Raw genomic sequence first — 14,093 nt, forward strand, 5'->3', positions numbered from 1 at the left:
GGAATATGAACTTCCGTTTGTTTTAGTATCCTCGTATTTTCTTCTTTTTTTCTATTTAGGTATTCCATAATCAAAAGTGAAAACTCTGGGCGATACACGAAGAAATCTGAACAGGGAACTCTTTTGAATTTTTCTGAACAATTCACTGAACTTGAAAATCGCTTTTCGTACTCGACTCTTCAACGCTACACGCTTTGTAAAACGATTTGCCGGTAATTGTGCTAAAGCATACGGAAATAATTAAAATAAAAATATTTTTAAATCTATTTTGTTCGCGTTGATAGTAAGAATCCAGTTGATTTTGAAGTATCTATTAAAATATTTATATTTTATTATTAATATTAAGTTAAGCAAGGGATTGGCGCGTAGTTAAGCCTTTTTCCTTTTTCGAAAGATGATAAGACCTTGCGGTCGTATACTATACGCCATTACAATTTCATTTCCAACTGCGTATCCTTGACGATTTGAGGTAACAAAGGGATAGTTGTTCAGGCGCCACATCGATCATGGTTATTTCCTATTCTTGATGCCCTTATATTTCCGAAGTATTAATTTGCGACAAGAGAATGTATAGCAGAACCTAACACACCCTTTGTCGTTGAGCCAGCCGGAACGACATTACTCTTAAAGAAATTAACAGAACGTCTCTATGATTGGCGTATGTTTTTTACATTCTAACGACCAAAATATCTCAGTACTAGGTTTGTTTCCGTGTTACGTACGAAAAAAATAATATATGTAACACTTTAAAGAAATAATAGAGTTACTACCGGGTTTTTAAAATTTAATAGGTGTGCGTGATAATCATGCATAAACAACATTTATTGACTTTGTTCAAAAGAAGAGATTTCTCCTTCAGGTTTGCGGAGCAATGAACCAGCTTGGTCTGGTCGTTCTCGATCATTATTCGCCTTTTAGCCTCCCAGGTGCGACTCGCCTTTTCGTCATCGTTGTATGTTAGTGTAATTGAGCGATTACCCAAGTACACAATATAAATTAACACAAAGTGAGTTAAATATCATTTGCCAACATTTTCGGTGTACCTGATCGTAATAATCCGCACACCGAGTATTTGGGTCCCCTGTTCCGATTTTTGTGTATATTGAAAGTGAATATATTTATTAGCGTGAATGTTTATTGTGAGAGGGCCAATGATGAAATATTGAGAACTCTATCCATTAGATTAGTTATATAAAATGACGTGACGAAGGTGATGGCAATATATACTCCGCCACCCTGCCTGATTTTGTTGGAGGATGAAACTGCTAGCTGTTAACGATAGCCTCTAGATCCCTACCTAGGTGGTTGGACTGTTATCCGAGATTGGACCCTGGGCTGCCAACTCCTGAGGTGGGTGATTCTCGAAACCTGTCGGTAATTTATAATAAATCTGAATCCAAAAGCTAGAATTGCCAGCTGGCTGCGACAAGTAATATTCGTCTGTTCACGTGTGACTTTATATACATGAGTACAGAGTTGACTTTATTTAAATCAGTAATCAGTAGTCCGCAAAATTTCGCTGCTTTTGCTGGTCTAATCTCCGAATTGATTAAATAATAAAACGATCATCAACCGTCCTAAGACAGATTCGCTTTCAGAATAAAAAAGCGGGTGATGCAAAAGCGAAGGTGGACGTGAGTGGTCCAATTTTGAACTGTTTCTATTGGCTCACAATTCACGAAGGACACCATAAATACTCTTCTTGACTTTCAGTTTTATTTGAATCTCCTACTTAAACTCCTACCTGCTCTATTACTTTAAGTCAAATAAAACAGAAGTTGGAATTAAGACTGTTGTATTTTATAGCCAAAATTAATTAAAATTGACTTAGACATTCCGTCCAATGGTCTGTTGTCAGGCAGTGTTTTCTTTCGTTCCTTTTTATTTGCATCCGCATAAAAGACTTGTGTGACTCTGACTTGTGAACTGATCATTTCAAACCCGCAGGCAATTTCGATGAAATCCGTATGTACATATCATCTTTGAGTGTACCTTGCAGTCTTAATTTTTGGACAGATCATAAAAACATACGAAAATGTGTATGGTGCCGAAAAGGGCCTTAAAACAAAACATGAGACGGAATGGGGGAGGTAATTTTGATAATATTTTGTAACCTCCAAAATACTAGCACTCTTAATCCAGACTGTTTTATTTGTCTTTCGTCAAATCAGACATGGACGAATGTGAGAGAAGAGCTAAGACTCATCTATGATGTTGATTGATGAGGGATGGTGCGAGGAAGTGGGGGCTTGGTGTTCTCAAGCATTGAAGCTTCTGGCTTATTGTAATTTAATAGTTCCTAATTCAGTTCGACCGACTTGATCATTCCGTAAAGAAATAGATGGTAATTGTTACAACTTGCTTTTCGTGATCTTTCCGATATCTTAGGTTATGTCGGTTGCAGCATTCGAAGATAAAATGGTGGCAGTTTTTTTCTCCACAGTGTAACACCTACAAACGTGAACATTGTTGAATAAAAAACTGTTGGGTAGGTGTTTTATCAGATGCCCATGATTGTAAATTAAAACTCCCCTGAGGTTTACCCTGTTAATTTGCAGCAGTTTGGTCGACTAAACCTTAGAGATTTGGTGCTGACACGAATTTAAGAACAGAACAACTTTTGAGGGTATGAGGGGGCACCTGCATAATTAAATCTTAGGTCAGACCATAAAAGTACGTGAGTGAAAAAACGTACAAAAGTAACATTACAAGATGGTGACAGTGCCGAAACGCGTATGAGTATAGATAAACAGCGTAGGCAGGCGATCCGTAGACGAGCAATTTTGATAAAATCATGATGAACCCATCATCCACAAGTAGATCATAGAATCATCACTTCACGAATATAAAAGTGCTCTTCGGAGGACGTCCATGGAGTTATAAAATCCGTGTAAAAAGAGAAAACTCAGCAACTTTAGGAGGGGCCCGAGATGGAGTCGCTGATGACTATAATCTTAGCCCTGCCATGTTGGAACACGGCTGTGGATCAAGAAAATCGTTCAAGATTCAAAATAAAGATTCTTAGAAAAAGATTCTAAGACTTTTTCAAGATTTAAATTAAAAACAAACGTATAAATTCTTGAAAGTATTTTCTTAAATTGAAAGTCCGAGCAGTTACAGCTTAAATGGCGTTTCTGATATCGAATTTGACGTTATATTGCTCCTTACGCAACTCAGGATTTATTCCTCACGAAAATTTTGCGTCAAGAAGACGTATAACATAAAGTTAATCTCATTGATGTAATAATATCAGTTTTAAAACTCGTGACCCGAGGGCTTATGTAACACCGGCTATGATGAACATAATAATTACCAACCATCCTTCAACAACAGCCTTTCCCTATCAACACAACTGCTCATGACGACTCGTGTTTAATGCCCGTGGCTTTTTTACATTACAGAGTTTTTCTTTAAAGCGTTTTGAAAAGAATCGAAAATGGAAGTAATCAAGTTGTCAACCTGTACCTCAATTGATGCTGGCATGAAATGTCGGAAAATATTTGCATCACCCGATATCTAATTTTAGTTGCTTCTAACAAATAACGTATAGTTTCAAAACCGAATAAAAAAACTGCTGATTAAATATTCTGAAATAAAATTGTAACATATCTTTTTTGGAACTATTCTTTAAAAATGAAAATAATCCAAAGATAACAATATTTTCGCCGTGCTTATCTTAACTTTTCTGTTTGTAGTACTTTACATGAATAGCAAATTGCATAACTCAAGATATCAATAATTAGCTGGTTATTTGTTCACGCTTAAGAACCTCTATTAAAAATATTTTTGTTTTAAACGTTAAAACTTTCTGGAAAAATTTCCTGACACAGAGGATGTATTAAGAAAGGCGTAATCGCAGTAAAAGTGTTTCTTTTTACGAAACCAAGGTCTGAGATTAACTGATACTAGTAGTAATTCAGTACTTAATTCAAGCATATCAATAAAGGACAGCTTCTTCCCTGCCTAATTGCTTCAGATTATTGTCTATTACATGAAAATAATTTGTAGATTAGTGGTCGAAAGTAAAAGAAAATCATTTCTTGTAAAAAAATGTATTTACTAATGTTAACATAAATAATGCGAAACGCCTTACATGATAAGCGTTTAAATGTCACCTTTCACTACATATATTTCATACATATACACATAAATAACAATAATTTTTTATTTTGCATTGTAAACAATTTAATGCGCGTAGTAAAGAAACTGATGTCTTTGCTTTCCATAAAATTTCATGCGTTACAAAAAAAGTCGTCCGTTCGCCCTCGCTGCTCACACCGTATCTCCGGTTCCTTTGTAATCGAATGGTACCTTCCCTCGAAAAGATCACAGGAATGTGTCTGCCAACATCTTTAAACTTTTTGACAATCTCGCCAAATGGGAAATCATGACTTTTTCCAAGAATTTTAACCGACATTAATAGTCCTAAAAGGGTGCCTAAGTGCGAACTAGATATAAAAATCTATTTGATCAAATGTCCCACGGTACAATCTATGTTAGAAAGTTCTGATTAGCTAATTTAGTTACAACATTTATGAATATTTAATGGGTTCTATGTAAAAGGTGATTTTAAGTTCATTTTGTCTCGCCATTAAATATATCTCAACCCTAACCATGAAACCCTGGTTGATAAGTTCTATTTCTTCAAACTATAAAAAGCGTATAATAGAATATTTATATTCATCCCTGTTAACGACCAAATCTTACAGGTTAACTATGAACAACCACGTAACAATTTTTGATGTTGATGGCCGGTGTTGGTCTGCCAGTCGGTGAACACATGTTGAGGCGGCACTGGTCCGTCTACACTCGTAACATATGATAGTCAAACATCTGAGACAGTTTCTCACTGAAGATGGCACAAAACCGAAACGCGTATGAGTAACATTCAAAAACACGCGAATGTAGGCGAGCCCAATAAGCGACCCAGTGTCAGTTCAAAAATTATTGATGTGTTTTATTGCGCTTAGATGCCTACTGTAAAAAGTAAAAATATTTCACAGGATTTTTTTCTATTAATTTTGTACTCATCCATGGTAACAAGAAATCCCTATCTTTATTTAACCATAAAACCATGGTTGATATGTTCTTTGGTTTTTCGTTCATACTACTAAAAGTTTATACTTTAGATTTTTTGTAAATCATCCGTGGTTACAAGCAAATTTTTTTTATAAATTATCCACGGTAATAAAAAAAAATGATTGCTTGTCGTATTGCGTTTTCATTCACACTGCAAAAAGTTACCGCTTTACAATTTTTTGGTGTATTGTACTCCATGGTAATTACCAAATCATAGCTTCCATTTCAACTATGAAATATGGTCGAAATGTTCAATTGTGTTTTGATTGACGGAACATAAAAAAGTGTATATTTTTCTGATTGTATTAACTTATTTTGTGTCTGACTTTTTTCTACTCATGCATGGTAACAATCAAATAATTGTTTGTTAATAATCAATTGTTGTTTCACATTGTACAAAGGCCATAATGTAATGAAAAAATGGTTTGGTTGTAATAATTAAACGATATCTTCCATTTTAACCCTAAAGCGTCAACATTTTATTTCTTTCTTATACACAATATAATAATAATACATAGTTAAATAAATTAGTAGAAAAATTGTTTTCACATCTAATTCGACCGTCGGGGCTTTTATATTATATTATAAATAGTGTATATTATTTTATACACAATCCATAATCTTCTTTGGCTCTGGCCTGATTATTTGTTGACATGTTGACATAAGTCCCATGGGTCCGATGATTACAACAGTGCGCAAGTTTAAAAATGAAAACCTTTGTTTCCAACCGATCATCTTTTACTTTCTTTCGGCATAATTTTATATTATTACTGTAGTTGTTTACGGCGGAGCGGATAGCGGGACATGAGAGGTAAAAACTTAACGTTTTTCATTAAAAATTTCGTTAAATATTTCTAGATTTATAATATATATGAAATGTCTGAATGGTTTCGTCTCTTGGTTTTAAATGGCACAGGCCATGCTCCAATTGCTGCTCGACCAGGCTGACATCGATTTTCACTTTTCTTTCTTATTTCGAACTAAACTGGAAGACGTTCGTCCTCTGTTTTCACCTTTCAAGGTACATCGCAGATAGTACTCGTCACGAAAAAGATACAAGTGTTCTTCTGGACCGCCTATTCTCGCTCGGTTTGTTGTGTTGAAACTCTTTCTTCAAGGAATTACGTAAAATCTTTCTTTAAAAAAAATTATATGTTGACAGAAAGTTTAAAAAATTCCGCTGTTGTCTGCTAAATATAAGTAAACATTCCCATGACTATTTATAAAATATTTAAGAAACTCGGAAAGTCTACTACTTAAACTATGCAAGGTGACGCATACTTCACTGTTTCTAAAATATTTAAGATAGCTAACCCAAATTAAGTCAGCTTGTGTCCTGAATTTTATAATATTTTAGTCGATAACATTCGTTTGAAACAAAATTAGAGCATCTTTTACACTTCCTGCTCATAGCACTATCATTAAACTTAGAGGAAATCATATTGTTTACTAATTGAGACGTTTATTTATTTACTTTTACAACCGATTTTATTAAATGGAAGATCATTTGCCTTCAGTACATGGAATATCATGTTATCAAGCTCCAGTCTTGTCAAGTACTTTCATAGTCATTACATGTTAAAGAGTATGTACTAGATGAATTTCCAATTGCATTCAGAGCAAATCTAATTTTTGCATGTTAGATATTGTGCATGTTCAATATGTATATCATTCGGCTGTAGAAAATGGGCATCATCTCGTTTTCTATCTCCTGTACCTTTAGTATCTTCATACTCTAGGTAAGCTATCAAACCTATAGGAAATCACGTTGTTAAACATTGGATACATTTCTAATTTGATCTGCAAGTGCCAATTTCCATTTGTTCCTGCAGTTGACTTTTCTAGGTTGTTTGGTATATCATACAGCTTCACAAAATGGATTGTCATGTTGTTAAGAAGCTCCAGTTCTGTCTGTACCTTCATAATCCGAAGACGTAGAATAGTAAGTTATGTACTAGATACATCTATTCTAATTTCAGACCAACTTTAATTTTAGTACAGTCGTAGTTCAGTATGTATATATTCGGCTGTAAAAATGCGAAATCTCATTTCCCTACATCTCTATTTTAGTGTCTTCACAAAACGCCTATTTCAGTTTGTCAAACATACTCAAGTTTTTTCAGTACCTTCATAGTCAGAAGTCGTTCAATAAGTTATGTACTAGATATATTTCTAATTTCAGGCCAACTGTAATTTTAGTACAGAAGTAGTTCAGTATGTATATCATTCGGCTGTAAAAATGTGGCATCTCATTTTGTGTTGTTCTCAATTTGTGTTTGGTGTATCATACAGTTTCACATTTGGAATATCATGTCGTTTGAAACTCCAGTCCGTCATATCAGAAAACGTCAAGTACTGGTGCGTTTTTAATTTCAGACCAAATTTAATTTAGTACGTGTTAGAGGTTCAGTATATATGTTATCGATGAAGCAAGAATGATAGATAAACCTAGGTTTAACCGGTTAAAGTGGGGATTGCCAAGATTTTGCGGCTAAAGCCCAGAGTTTCCACCTCTAGCCGGCTAAAACCAGGTCTAACCTACCCTAGTCGGTTAAAACCCGAAGTTTCCAACGTTTTATTAGTTAGTATTGTATCATCCCCTACCTCTGTGTGCTTGTTTTATAACCTGTTGAAGAATTTATCTAAAAAATATTGATCTAAGTATGTTCAGATCAAGTTTCTATGAACAATTCAGTTCGGTTAAAGATGGAAGCGTCATACTACAGGTTAGCTATTAAACTGAGAGGAAATCACCCTGTTAAATATTAGATGTGTTATATTACCAAGCTCCCTCGGTTCTGTCTGTACCTTCTTAGTCACCTGACTAAAATTCAATTTTAGTACATGGTGTTTGTTGATAAAGTGAACCAACCTTTTTGCTAGACGCCTAGTATGTTAAGTGTGGATAATTTTTTATTTCTTGTACAGTAAAACTAATTTTACCCCATGCCTGAATTGTTTAGTATTACCGACAACAATGTAAACTGCAGTACTGTCAAAAGTAGAATATTAGCACAGAGAGGAAAGAAGGAAAATATGTTTAAACATCCTGTGCTGATTGATTAAAGATATAAGATGTGTTATGTCTTTAAATTTTAAACGTATTTCTAATTCCATACCATCAACATTGATGTTAACAGCAGAACGTGGCGACTTCAATGAACCATTAGAATTCGATGTGGGCTCTTATCAGTTTTCGACATTGTGTGTGCAACAATATGTATTATTTCTTTCAAAAGTTACATAATTTTCTTTTTCTTCAATTTTTTAATGGCGGTTAATGACAACGCCTGTTTCGCTTTCAAGGATAAAGGTCCGGTAGCATGTAACTAACCCTGGGGAACAACATTGTTCCCCAAACGAATAAAAGAGGGATGCACTGAATCGGTTACGGTTTGGCTCTTTACATTCACCTCGATAACACCGCCGGTCAGATTAATAAAGTACGTTCCCGTTTAAGCATAGCGCAAGCACGTTGTGTTGTGCTGGTGATAAAAAGGCAAATCTCTCAAGTTCTATCTGAAGGGTTTAGAATTTACGACAGCCTTAGATCCCAGCTCCCTCTCGATCCCTCTTGAACACAATCTTGAAATATTCCGTCATCCGACGCCGTCAGAATCAGGTTAAAATAGCATGTTTCGTTGCAATACGCTACAGGAATTCAACAGGAAATCCATGTCATGGATGACTTCATCCACTGACACGTTAAACTATAAAAAAGATCCAACTTTAGAATATCGTAGAGTAAACAATCACATCCGACCCAAAACCATTATTTCATTAAATGCAAATATTGTAATTAATTAATTTCTTAAAACATGGGATATCGTGTCTAATTTGTAGCACGAGAATTTCAATACCCATTTTAGCCTTTTCCGAGTTAATAAAATGTACTTTTGTTCTTTTTTCCAGACGAAATGCCGGTTCTGAAAGGTTCCACAGAGGACGATGAAATAGAGAGGTGAGACAGTTAACAAAAAAACTTTCATTTTTGCATATTTCGATCACTTTTATGCTACATGTTTGTTGCTGTTGTCAAATTTTTTAATTGACCTTTTCTTCTGAAATGTTGCAATATGTTTTTTAAACATTAGAAATCTTTCCCGTTCGTTTTGAAAATCTGTCTGACGATTCTTTAACGCCCACTAACGTCAATATTCAACTAAGTTTATCTTCCCTTTGAAACTCTAGTATGTGTTTTTTCATTTTTATTTATTTACTTTTTCCGAACAATGGTCCAAGAGAGTTTAGGCTCGGGCAAATATTTGCTATGCGACGTGGTAAATAATTTGCAAATGAATGGCGTATTTGTTCGATCACAAACATAGGCGAAACACATGTACCAAGTTACACCCAGGATCCTTGGAATGATCGATGCACAATTTTACGAATTTTTCACTTTATTCTACTATTTATTATTTTTATTTTACCTTATTAATGAGATACGTTACGACGCTTAATGTTTGTGTCTATATGTAATTTTGCAATAGATTTTTGATATTAGTTTATGCATTTGTGTTTTAACAAGTTTAGCATTCGTCATAACATTTACTCATTTCATGTGTTTAATTTGATATATATTTTTTATTTTTATTTCAACATTTTGCAAATATATTTAAAACTAATCCAAATACATTTAAACTTTGTTAATTTTAATCTCGTCTTTTCCATTTAATATTAGACTTTTTCCATTTTAATATCGATTTTTCCATTTATTATTAAACTTTTTCTATTTAATTTCGACATTTTCCATTTTAATTTTCGACTTTTTCATTTAATATTCGACTTTTGCGATTTTAATTTAAACTTGTCGTTTTAATGTGAATTTTTCAATTTAATATATGCTTTTTCCATTTTAATTTCGACTTTTTCTATTTTAATGTGAATTTTTTAATTTAATATATGACTTTTTCCATTGTAATTTCTTTTCCATTTACGTTTAAACCTTATTCATTTCATCCGTTTTCTATGTATTTGATCGGTTTTACAATTTATTTAAATTATTTGCTGTTTATTTTGAACCTTGAAAATTGAGTCAGAGCCTTGAGACAGTCAATAAAAATACAGTATAATAAAATATGAAATGGAATTAGAAAAAGTTTAATAACAAATGGAAAATTCCAACTACAAATGGAAAAGGTTTAAATGTATGCACACAGTTGGTACAATTTTAAATATCAAAACGTTGAAATAAAAGTAAAAGTGTTATATTACAAATAGCTCAAATTAATATATTTTTAATGTTTATGACTTTAATATTATTTTATGGATAGATAGGTTGAATAGTTTTGTCTTTATTTCAGTAAATACCGTAAAAACATTTTTATCATTCGTTTTAAATGCAAATCCCGCTTCGTGCTACTTAATGTATTTTCAAATATATCGGATTACGTGATAATATATCCCGATTCTTTTCATATTTTACATTTTCCCAGAAAGTGAAATTTGTTTTATGAAAAATTTCTGTAGTCCTGTCGCCATGGCTTAAAATTCAAGTTTACCAATTCACCCCTGACGTTAAGCGAATGTTCTTGGTTAAGATATGAGAATGCAAGTGTCCTTAATGATTTTCCAACTAGGTGTTAGATCTTTCTATAAAAGGTGCGCCTCTCGTTTCCTCTATTTACTCGAAAATAGTATTATTATTTTTTATTTGCATTCACGCTCTTTGTTCTTTTTGTTAACGTTAATATTTTTAAAAAGTGCAATAACTCTATCTACTGCAGGAGCTCTTCATCCCATCTCTCATTGGTGTTATGTTATATTTATGTTCAACAAGCAACAAATTGTGATTTATAAAGAGCCTGCAACAAACAGTCATACGAATCTGTCTGGTCTATCGGTAACGTTCTACTGTTACAAAAAAACCAATGGTTTAAATTTCCTTTTATTGTCCAGCTTTAAAACGAGCTTCTTTTTAATAGAAAGTTTAGCGAATTTCTTCGAAAAGTATTAATTAACCTCCTGTACTTCCTTTCCTCGTCGAAACCCGTTCCAAATAGACTCCGTTGTGTAACAGTCTTGTTGCCAGGAGAGTCGGGATCCTGCCCAAGGACGTGTGCACACGAGCTCGTCCTTCCGTCGTCCGACTCTCGCTGTTTTCGTTTCAACCAGTCAACAATCGCGGGATTGTTTTTATTTATTTGGTCAGAAAAAGCACGGCGATGTTTTATTCCTGGTTAATCCAGTTTCTTCCTGTTGGCCACTATTTCTAGATTTGCGCCGCACATACTGGTTTCTATCCCGTGACCTGGCAGCGTACCAAAACAAATAAAATTTTGCTCGAATGATTTCAAGTCGATCACCAATCAAAATTCTTGTTTTAACTATTTTTGAATTCAGTGATAAGCAGTATGAAGATAAAAACAAAGTGTATTCACTTTATACAACAAGTTCCATCAATATCTCCGTCAACCCCAAATATAAAAATTATAACATTTAAAATCTCATCTTCTCAGAAATGGTCGTAGGCTTTCTCACCATCACGCTTCATTCCACCATTATGACTTTCTCTTTGCATAAAACCGGAATATTCTAGGTGAAATGGAACATAGAAATTTTTTGTCGAGCCCAGAAACAATTCTTAAACGCCACAGAATTTTTAAGCTTTGTTTTGAAAACCAATGAAACGTTTATTTTCCAAAGTAGTTTTACTTAATAAGACCACAATGACACAAAGATATGATTTGGTCCTTTTTTTTAATTCAAAGCGATGCCTTTAATACATAAACAGTAATTAAAATTTTGTACGCAAAAAAAGTGAAAGTCTTAGTTTTTAATTTATTCTCATTATTATCGCTTGATAAGTTTTAATGTTTTTTCTTAAATTACCAATGTAGTAAATTATCAATGTAAGGAGTGGTATGTATCAATACCAAAAATTACCAATGAGTCAGCAATTATATATTGTCTGCGTTTTTATGCATATTTTCATTTTCCTAACGTTAAATATGTATAACCGATTAATAGGTTCTGAAGTAAAAATGAGACAAATGAAAGTAAATAAAGTATAAAATAAGGGTATCATGCGAGTTTTAGAAAAGTTCGTGCTTTTTAATTCACAATATCATTCATTTTTCATATTATTCATTGTTTAAGAATTAACAATAACAATAAATGAAGGTTCGCCACAGCGAAATGTCATTCAATGCCTATGTATATGCACATAAACCCACGCCCACAAAAAATGATTTATATATGGACGAAGGAACTGAGTGTTTTCTTTTTCAAATTGGCGTTATTCCATTATTTTGAATGTATTTAAAATTATACATATACATACGTTTAGAAATATTAAACACGAACTCTCTCTCTCTCTCTCTCTCTCTCTCTCTCTCTCTCTCTCTCTCTCCCTCTCCCTCTCCCTCTCCCTCTCCCTCTCCCTCTCTCTCACACACACACACACACACCCAAAATCTTTTTATTATTATTATGTGCAAGAAAATAAACGTGGATATTTCTTTTAACAAAAATCATACACAAACACCTCCAAACCCACCAAAAGTAATTAAGGAATTTTTTGTTATTCAACATATTTGATTAAAGAGAAGTAATCTTCATCTAAACTGCACATGAAAACAGTGGTGATTTCTTAAGTTTCTTATTTACCTTACCAACGAGTATTAAAAAAAAAGACAGCAAATAATTACAATCTCTCATATCATAGCACATGGCTGTTTAGATAACAGATAAGCGAAAGTAAAAAGAAAATACGCATTTAGGGCAACACGTTTGTTTATTGACGGGACAAAACAAAACTTTCTGTATTTATTAATTATCAGGAAATCTGAAAAATTGTGTAAACCTATTGTTTAAATATATTTTTAAAAAATCACTGATGCCCCCTCTAACCACATTACCCAGAAATTTAATAAGTCTTAATATTGGGTTGTCCGGAAAATAATGCAGGATTTTGGTATTAAACAAAAAAAAAGAAACTAGTTACTTTAAAGCAATGTTCTTTAATCAAAATAATTTCCCNCAAATGAGTAATCCTGTAAACGTAAACAGAATATTTTATATAGATTTTTTTTAATGAAAACTTAAAATCCTGCATTATTTTCCGGACAACCCGATAATTGTTAATTTAATAGTAAGTTACCCCCTTTGGCAGACACCCGTAGCTAAAAAAGAAAAGAGTACAGGCCGGAATATAAAAAGAAGGTGGTTGAACTGTTCTGGCACTCCCAATTCTCTAAATTGAATAGGCAGCAGTACATATAATTTTGTTCGGTTGCATCATTCCGAACCGCTTGAATCGGAGATGTTCACTACCCAGCGTATTTCGTTTTATGGATTGTGATTTATGCACCAGTCTTTAATGGGATCGTAAAAGTTATTTTTTATCATTTTTTATTGTTTATTACAAGAAATGTCAAGGTTTTTGTGAGTTATGTTCAAGAGACCTTGATTTTATCCGACTCTTGGCATTTTCGTATATAATATAGTTCGTCAAACTGATAAAGATTAATTTAGAACCTTTTTAAGGAATAATACGACATATCATTAAACTAAAAAATGCAGCGTAAAGCCCATTGTCAGTTTTCTCTACTTAAGTCACCTGACAATAGCCTGAGTAGCCAACCTTCGAAACAAGGTCGAATTTTTTTCTTTTATATACCCTCGTAAATGAATTAATTAATCACACTTTTAATCGAACACGCAGTAAGTTTCAGGCATTTTCCGAGTATAATTAAATGCTGTTCAATTCAACATAAGGGTTGAATAATTGCCTTCTTGTCGAGCAGACTCATTGGAAAGGTACATAACTGTAAAATAATAACTCTCCGCGTTTTTATCACACGCAGTGTCGTAATGTTAACCTCTGTTATCCGCAGACCTGCGTCTTCTTTCTCAGACGAAACGGTTCTTTTATTACGGAAAAAGGGATTACTCTTATTAACTGGGTGTGACTACATGAACCTAGGTTAATCTAAGGGAAACTAATTTTATTTCCCAATTTACTTTGATGATGATTGTTGATGGCAGATTGAAAGATAAAAATGTTACATGGA

At 33.4% G+C, this 14,093-nt stretch overlaps 1 protein-coding gene and 1 long non-coding RNA gene across 3 annotated transcripts in view; one reads left to right on the forward strand and one right to left on the reverse strand.

Moving 5' to 3' along the window:
- Positions 1 to 14,093, forward strand: part of LOC112128213 — a 50,491-nt gene that overhangs the window by 15,900 nt on the left and 20,498 nt on the right. The window contains exon 2 of the long non-coding RNA XR_002910898.1: positions 8,992 to 9,040. This is a non-coding gene — a long non-coding RNA (uncharacterized LOC112128213). The remainder of the gene's footprint in view (positions 1 to 8,991; positions 9,041 to 14,093) is intronic.
- Positions 1 to 14,093, reverse strand: part of LOC106671021 (tubulin-specific chaperone cofactor E-like protein) — a 35,300-nt gene that overhangs the window by 12,105 nt on the left and 9,102 nt on the right. The gene's annotated exons all lie outside the window — the stretch shown is intronic.

Source organism: Cimex lectularius, unplaced genomic scaffold (assembly GCF_000648675.2).
Source record: "Cimex lectularius strain Harlan isolate CLEC.00 unplaced genomic scaffold, Clec_2.1 scaffold261, whole genome shotgun sequence".
In the NCBI taxonomy this organism is placed as follows: Eukaryota; Metazoa; Arthropoda; class Insecta; order Hemiptera; family Cimicidae; genus Cimex; species Cimex lectularius.